We start from the raw sequence: 6,810 nt of genomic DNA, 5'->3' as shown, positions 1-6,810 counted from the left end.
GTCGTGGAGATCCACATTCCTAAGGAACCAAGGCGCTCCGACGGCTATCCTGCAGAATCGTGATTGAATAACCTGAAGGGATTTCAAGTTGGTGCGGGCTGCGTGAGCGAACACTACGCTTGCATACGTCATGACGGGGCGTATACAAGTTTTGTAGAGAGTTACCTTATTACGGAGGGACAGTTTGCTTCGACTACAAAGCATTGGATAGAGTCGTCCTAGAATAAACGCGGCGCGGTCGCGTACCGTTTTTATATGGGGACGGAATGTCATCCCTCTGTCGAGGGTGACGCCTAGATATTTGACCTTCGAGACCCACGGAATGGGCTGGCCAAAGAGAGTGATGGGACTAACGGCGGAGGTGTTTGCGCGCCTACTACGGAGTGGGATGCTCGAAGTGATGTTCGGAGGGCGACCCCTTTTGAAGAGCACCGCTGCGCTTTTCGTGGGGTTGATGTCTATTCGCCACTTCCGGAACCACTGTCCCATGGTGGCTACTGCGATCTGGAGTCGCCGATGAAGCAGCGACATCTTCCTACACGAGTAGTAGATAGCCGTGTCATCGGCGAAGAGCGCTAGATGGGTCTCCGGAGACCGGGGTATATCATTGATATACAAACTAAATAATAACGGGGAGAGCGCGGAGCCTTGCGGGACTCCGGCGGTCAGTTGACGGGGACGAGAACGAGTTCCCTCTACTCGATATCGAAACGAACGATTCGACAAGAAGTCTCGTATGATGAGCACGAGTCTGTCTGGCACTCCCATGTTGTACAGTTTATAAATTAAACCGTTGTGCCAGACTTTGTCGAACGCCTTCGCGATGTCGAAGAAGAGGGCGCCGGTCGGGATTTGTTTACGCCTATTTAGTCCTATCAGAATGTGCTCCGTGAGGCGGTGCACTTGTTGTACGCACGAGTGTTTAGAGCGGAATCCGAACTGTTCGTCAATGAGAATTTTGTTCGCGGTAACAAAATCCCAGAGGCGTTTCCTAAGGAGCCGTTCGTAAATTTTTCCTATCGTCGAGAGGAGACTAATCGGACGGTAACTAGAAGTTTCGTTTGTCGGTTTGCCCGGCTTATGTATACCGATAACGTCCGCTTCTTTCCACACCGCGGGAAAGATGCAGTGCGTCATAGCGGCATTTAAAATTGTAGCCAACATTGCTATCAGTTGGACTGGCAAAAATTTTAGCGCGCGGTTGTGGATGCCGTCGGAGCCGGGTGCCTTCCTAGGTTGGAGGTTGTGGATCGCGTCTCTAACTTCGTCAGTGGTAATGGGGGGTAACGCGTCCGAGGGCGGCAGGGAAGCTCTGCGCTCGACCTCCCTGTCGACTAACTCGGTGTGTTCGGGGTCCGCGTGTTGAGTGCTGGTGGTGCACTGCTCTTGCAGTGCATCGGCCAGCAGCTCAGCCTTGTCATCGTCATCGAATGCCAGTGGTTGGCCTGAAGGGCGTATGAGGGGAGGCATAGTAGCGGTAGTTTCGGATTTGAGAGTCCTAGCTAGTCGCCAGTATGCTTGGTGGGAGGGCGCGAGTTGTTCTAGATAACTATGCCAATTATCGTTACGCGCGTCGCTTAAGCGGGAGTGGACTTCGCGTTGTAGACGACGCATCCGAATCCGGTTTGAATGCGTGGGAAGACGATCGTAGGCCCGGATTGCCGCGTTCCTAACTCTTAAGAGATTCCTAAGATCGGGGGACAGTCTGATGCGGTGGAAGCTGTCCTCCACATCGACTTCTTTTGAAGATCTAATGATCGCGGAAGAGATGTGATCGGTAATGATGTTTATGGATTCGACGGTGTCCTCGGGGGATGGATTCGAATCCGGGCCGTAAGGAAGGATTGGCGGAGCGGCGTCGGCTAGGCACGTGCCCAGCTTATTCCAATCCACCATGGTCCTCGTAACAGTGACTGGGTTGTGAGGGCGACCGAGCTGCATAACGACAGGTCGGTGGTCTGAGTCGAGCTCTGACATTGCTTCGATGGAACGCAAGCGCAGAGTTACGTTCCTAAGCAATGCCAGGTCTATAGTGCTCGGACGGAGCGCGATGTTATACGGATAACATGTTGGAGTTGGGGGACCGACTATTTCAAAGGTGAGGTCGTCTATAAACGCGTCGAGACGCCTACCGTTAACGTTAGTACGATGGCAGTTCCACCTAGTGTGGTGGCAATTTAAATCGCCTGCCAGGATGACGGAGTCTCCCATGCCGAACAGTGACTCGATGTCACTGCTCAGGAGGGGCTTGTCCGGGGGGAGATAAACGGATGCGATGACGATCGGCTGGTGTCCCGTCAGCGAGATACGGCACACTGACGCCTCGATATGTAAGAGCGAGGGAGTATCGAGAGGGACAACGTGCAGGGCCCGTCTATAGTAAATGGCAGTCCCGCCTTTGGAGGCGGTGAGTCTGTCATTCCTAACCATGACGTAGTTCGCGACTTTCGGGTCGCGACGCGAGGGCTTCAGACAGGTTTCCTGCACTAATAGAATATCTACAAGATTATCGCGGAGGAATTCAAAGATTTGATCGCGTTGCCGCGCGAGTCCGTTAGCATTATAGAATGCTAACGTAAGGGAATACGGTTTTTCTCTACCTTTTTGCGCCATTGATTATCGGTAAAGATTTTATAACGTACGCGACACGGACTCGTAGACGTCCATGTGATCGAAAGCGGCCGCGAGCCGCTGTTCGGGGGTTACCGACCTACGTATCGCGTCTGCGAACGATCGCAGACGGTCGAAGTTGACTGCGGTGACGAAGTCACGCACGAGCGCGAAGTCGTTGACGGCAGAGGGTTGCGGGGGACGGAACGCGGGCGCGGGGCGAGGTGCAAGCAGGGGCTGGGGCGCGGGGCGTGTCACGAGCGGGGGCGGGGGTGCGGTTTCCGTTCCCGCCTTCGTATACGGCAGCGGTTTTTTCCACGCCGACACCGTGGGAACTGCAGCCGGCACGAAGGCGGGTTTCGGCACTGAAGGCGCCGAAGTCTTTGGGCCGACGGTTCGGGGGGCTGGGTGGGTCGGACGTTTTCGCGGAGCCCTAGGACATCCACGGTAGTTCGCGGGGTGCCCTTGCTTAAGGCATAGGACACAGCTTGGAGGTTCGGTCGCGGTTTCCCTAACACGCGAGCAATCTAGTGTGGCGTGGTCGCCGAGGCACTTTACGCAGCGGGGGCGCGCGTGGCAATTACGAGCCGAGTGGCCGTAAAGCTGACATCTGTAGCACTGCCCGGGAGTGCCACGTTTATGGGGGGCTTCGATGGAGACCCCGGATAGGCCGCAGACTGTCGAGAGGCATGAGATCTTTTTCTTGGCCTCCGGGGTTGGCTCCAACGCGACGAGTATCATGTTGTAGGGCTGCTTGCCCCGCCCGCTGTGCATCCGATGCACACTGACTATAGGGAGTGCCTGAGCGATCAGGTCCTCCTTAACGTAGTCTATGTCTAGCTCTTTCGGTACTCCGCGTATTACTACACGGAGCTCGCGGTCCTCCTGAAGAGCATAGGTGTGGAAACCTATGTTCTCCTTTCGGAGGTATGCTGAGAGGGCCCTATGGTCGCCCGGCGTTGCGACCTTAATCTGAATCCCATGCGCGACGTTACGCGCATGGGTGTAGTTAATTTTATTTGCCTGAAGGGCCTGGGACACGCGATTCCACGCTGTCTTCTCTTGAAGTATCAGCGGGGGCGGGGCAGCTACTTTGGGAGCGGGCGCGGGCTTGGGACGCGGCGGCGGGGTTACGCGGCGAGCGGAGTCCGACTCCGGTGTCACGACTACCTGCGGGCGGGAGGCGGTCGCGGATTTAGTTTGCTTCGTCGTGGAGCTCCGGGACTCCACGGCGCGAGTACGCTTTTTTCCGCGCGTTACGGTTTGGAACCCATCCGAAGTTCCAGGCTGAGGGCTTGACGCGGATTCGAAATCCATCTCCGATTCGGTATCGGAGCCTGAACTCGAAACGATCGAGGTCGCGACGGATGAAGCGCGCGATGACGTAAAGCAAGAGCAAGAAGGGTCGTCGTACCCCCTTTCGGGGGCACGGAACGGGCCTCGGGGCAAACCCCACTACCCGGGCTGAAACTCCCTACCATATAAGGCAGGGGTGAAGTAGATGCGGGGAGGACTTGGGGAAAAGGTACGCTGTTCGCAGCGTGCACGGCTGCACTACATCGACAAAACATATATACTTAAACATAATACGATGGGCTTGAATGGCTCCAGGGATGACGCCCGGCAGCAGGATCCTCCGGCGTCGTGTTGTCCTCCAATTTTTTTTTATTTTTTTTTTTTTTTTTTTTTTTTTTTTTTTTTTTTTTTTTTTTTTTTTTTTTTTTTTTTTCCTTACTAACTAACTACAAACTAAACTACACTACTATTTACACGGGGACAACAGTCAGCAGCTACGAGGGGCCCGCCACCGGCCCCATGCCGCGGCCCCGCCTCTACAAATCAGAGGGGGAGCCGCGGCACTAGTTTGGCGCTCACCCGTTAAGGGCTCCCCAGAAGGGGAAGTCCGTCACGGGGAGGGGCCGAATTAAAACACTCCCCAAACGGGGGAGTGGTCCACCCTCGGGGGTGGAAAATGGGTCCCCATAGGGGGGCACCCCAACAATGTGGGGGGAAGTGACGAGTGTGGACAGCTCAGTCCCATGGGGGCACTCATTATGAGCACTCCCATATCACTCCGATTAAGCCGACTATCTTACCATAGCCGGGGGTTCCAGTAGCTCCCTTGGTAGCGCCAGACCCTCAGGTGGTCTAGCGTGCAAGGGAGCTAAATTGTGGAGATGCTCGTGGGGTCCACCGTCAGCCCGCTCGTAAAGATTACGAGCTAGCCTCCGGATGAACTCCTCGAGCGACTCCACATCCAGATCCCGGGCGATTACGGCATTACTGACGTAACGCCCTGCTCCGACTATCGTGCGAAGAGCCAGGTTCTGCTGGGCCTGTAACTTCACCCGCATGACCTGCGGGATGAGGTGATACCAGGCCGCAGCTGCGTACGTGATACGGGAACGGACATACGTCTTATAAATGCCGAGCTTAGTCCTGACCGGCAACCTGGAGGCCAACACCGGCCGGAGGAGGAATCTCGCGTAGCGAGCGGCCGCCAACGCCTTATTGGCGTGGGCGGTCATCCCCAAACTCCGGTCGATATCGACCCCCAAGTACCGGACGCTGGATCTAAACTCGACATTAGCGCCACGGAGACTGAGCTGTCCCGGGACGACTCTTGTGCGGACCGGACCGAAGAGAATAGCCGCGGTCTTCCCCACGTTGACCGCGACCCTCCATCGGTCCAGCCACTGGGGCAGTAAGTCCAATAACCTCTGCATCCTCGAAATGGCCGCAGAGGGGAAGTTGGATGACGCGAAGTAGGCGCTGTCGTCGGCAAACAGCGCCAACTTCACGTCGGCTTCCCACGCTTCGAGGTTGCCCTCGAGCGTGGGAATGTCGTTGGTGTAGAGAGCGTAGAGGAATGGTGCCAGGACGCTCCCCTGCGGAACTCCGGCCGTGACTGGGCGCACCGACGACTTGGCGCCCTCGACCGCGACAAGGAAGGATCTTCCCTCCAGGTACGACCCCAGCAGTCGCACGTAGGCGTGCTGGAGGTCCGTGTTCTGCAACAGCTTGTGGATCAGTCCCGCATGCCAGACACGGTCGAAGGCCTTCTCGATGTCGAGAAAGACTGCGGCCGTGTACTGGCGCGCGTTGGTCCGATCCGCCAAGTGATGCATGACGCGGACCAATTGCAGCGTTGTCGAGTGACCGCTACGAAACCCGAATTGCTCGGGTCTGAGAAGGATGTGCGGCGACATCCTTCTCAGCAGCAGCCGCTCGAACAACTTGCCCACGTGCGACAGCAGCGTGATCGGACGGTAACTGGAGGGATTTCTCCTGTCCTTGCCGGGTTTGGGCAAGGCGATAACCTTGCCCAATTTCCAAATTCCCGGGAAGCGTCCTGTGGACAGAATGGAGTTGAACAGCCGTGTCATATATGACACGACCGTTTCAGGGAAGTGGAAAAAAGCGAGGGAGGGAATACCGTCCTCGCCCGGCGCCTTGCGCCTCTTCATCCGCTTGATGATGAGGCGCAATTCGCTGGGAGTGATGAAATCACCATCTCCCAACGGTGGCACCGGGGAGGAGAGTAGGCTTGCTACGCTCTCTTCCACCGATTGGTGGAATGCGGCCTCTGAGGGTGCAGAGTCATTAGGAGCGAACTGCCGCTCCAGCATTTCGGCCAGGATATCGGCGCGGGCCTGAGCCGAGAAGCATCGGTTGCCCCTCTCGTCCACGAGTGGACAAGTCGGGGCAGGCCGATTTGAGAGCTGGCGACAAAGCCGGTGAAGGGATACTGAGGAGGGGTCCTCGCGGGCCTCCTCGATCCTCTCCTGCCAGGCATAGCCCCGGAAGGTGCTAATCTTTGTCGCCAGCTCCGCTTCCAGTTCATTAAGCTCGCGCTTTATCCTGGGACAACGAGTTGTCGCCCAGAGCCTCCTCAAGCCCCTCTTCCGGCGAATAATCGCCTTCAGATGGGCCGGGAGTATACCTCTGGGCCCGCCGCTGGGCACAAGAGTCGTCGCCTGGTCGATCGCTCCCCTGATGGAGTCAACAAGGCGGGTTGCCGCATCGTCGACCCCATCAGGGGTGTTGGGGTCCTGAATCACGGGAAGGTCGACTAGTCGTCTCTTAAAGAGCTCCCAGTCGACCTTCGGTCGTAGGGGCGAGGTCGCAACCCGGGTGAGCCCCATTCCCAGTGTCACCAGGATAGGGAGATGTGGGGTACCCAGGTCGTACAGTGCCTCG

This window comes from Bombyx mandarina, chromosome 13 (assembly GCF_030267445.1).
Source record: "Bombyx mandarina strain Sakado chromosome 13, ASM3026744v2".
Classification (NCBI taxonomy): domain Eukaryota; kingdom Metazoa; phylum Arthropoda; class Insecta; order Lepidoptera; family Bombycidae; genus Bombyx; species Bombyx mandarina.
The sequence above is the reverse complement of the archived record's forward strand: the minus strand, read 5'-3'. Positions refer to the sequence as shown.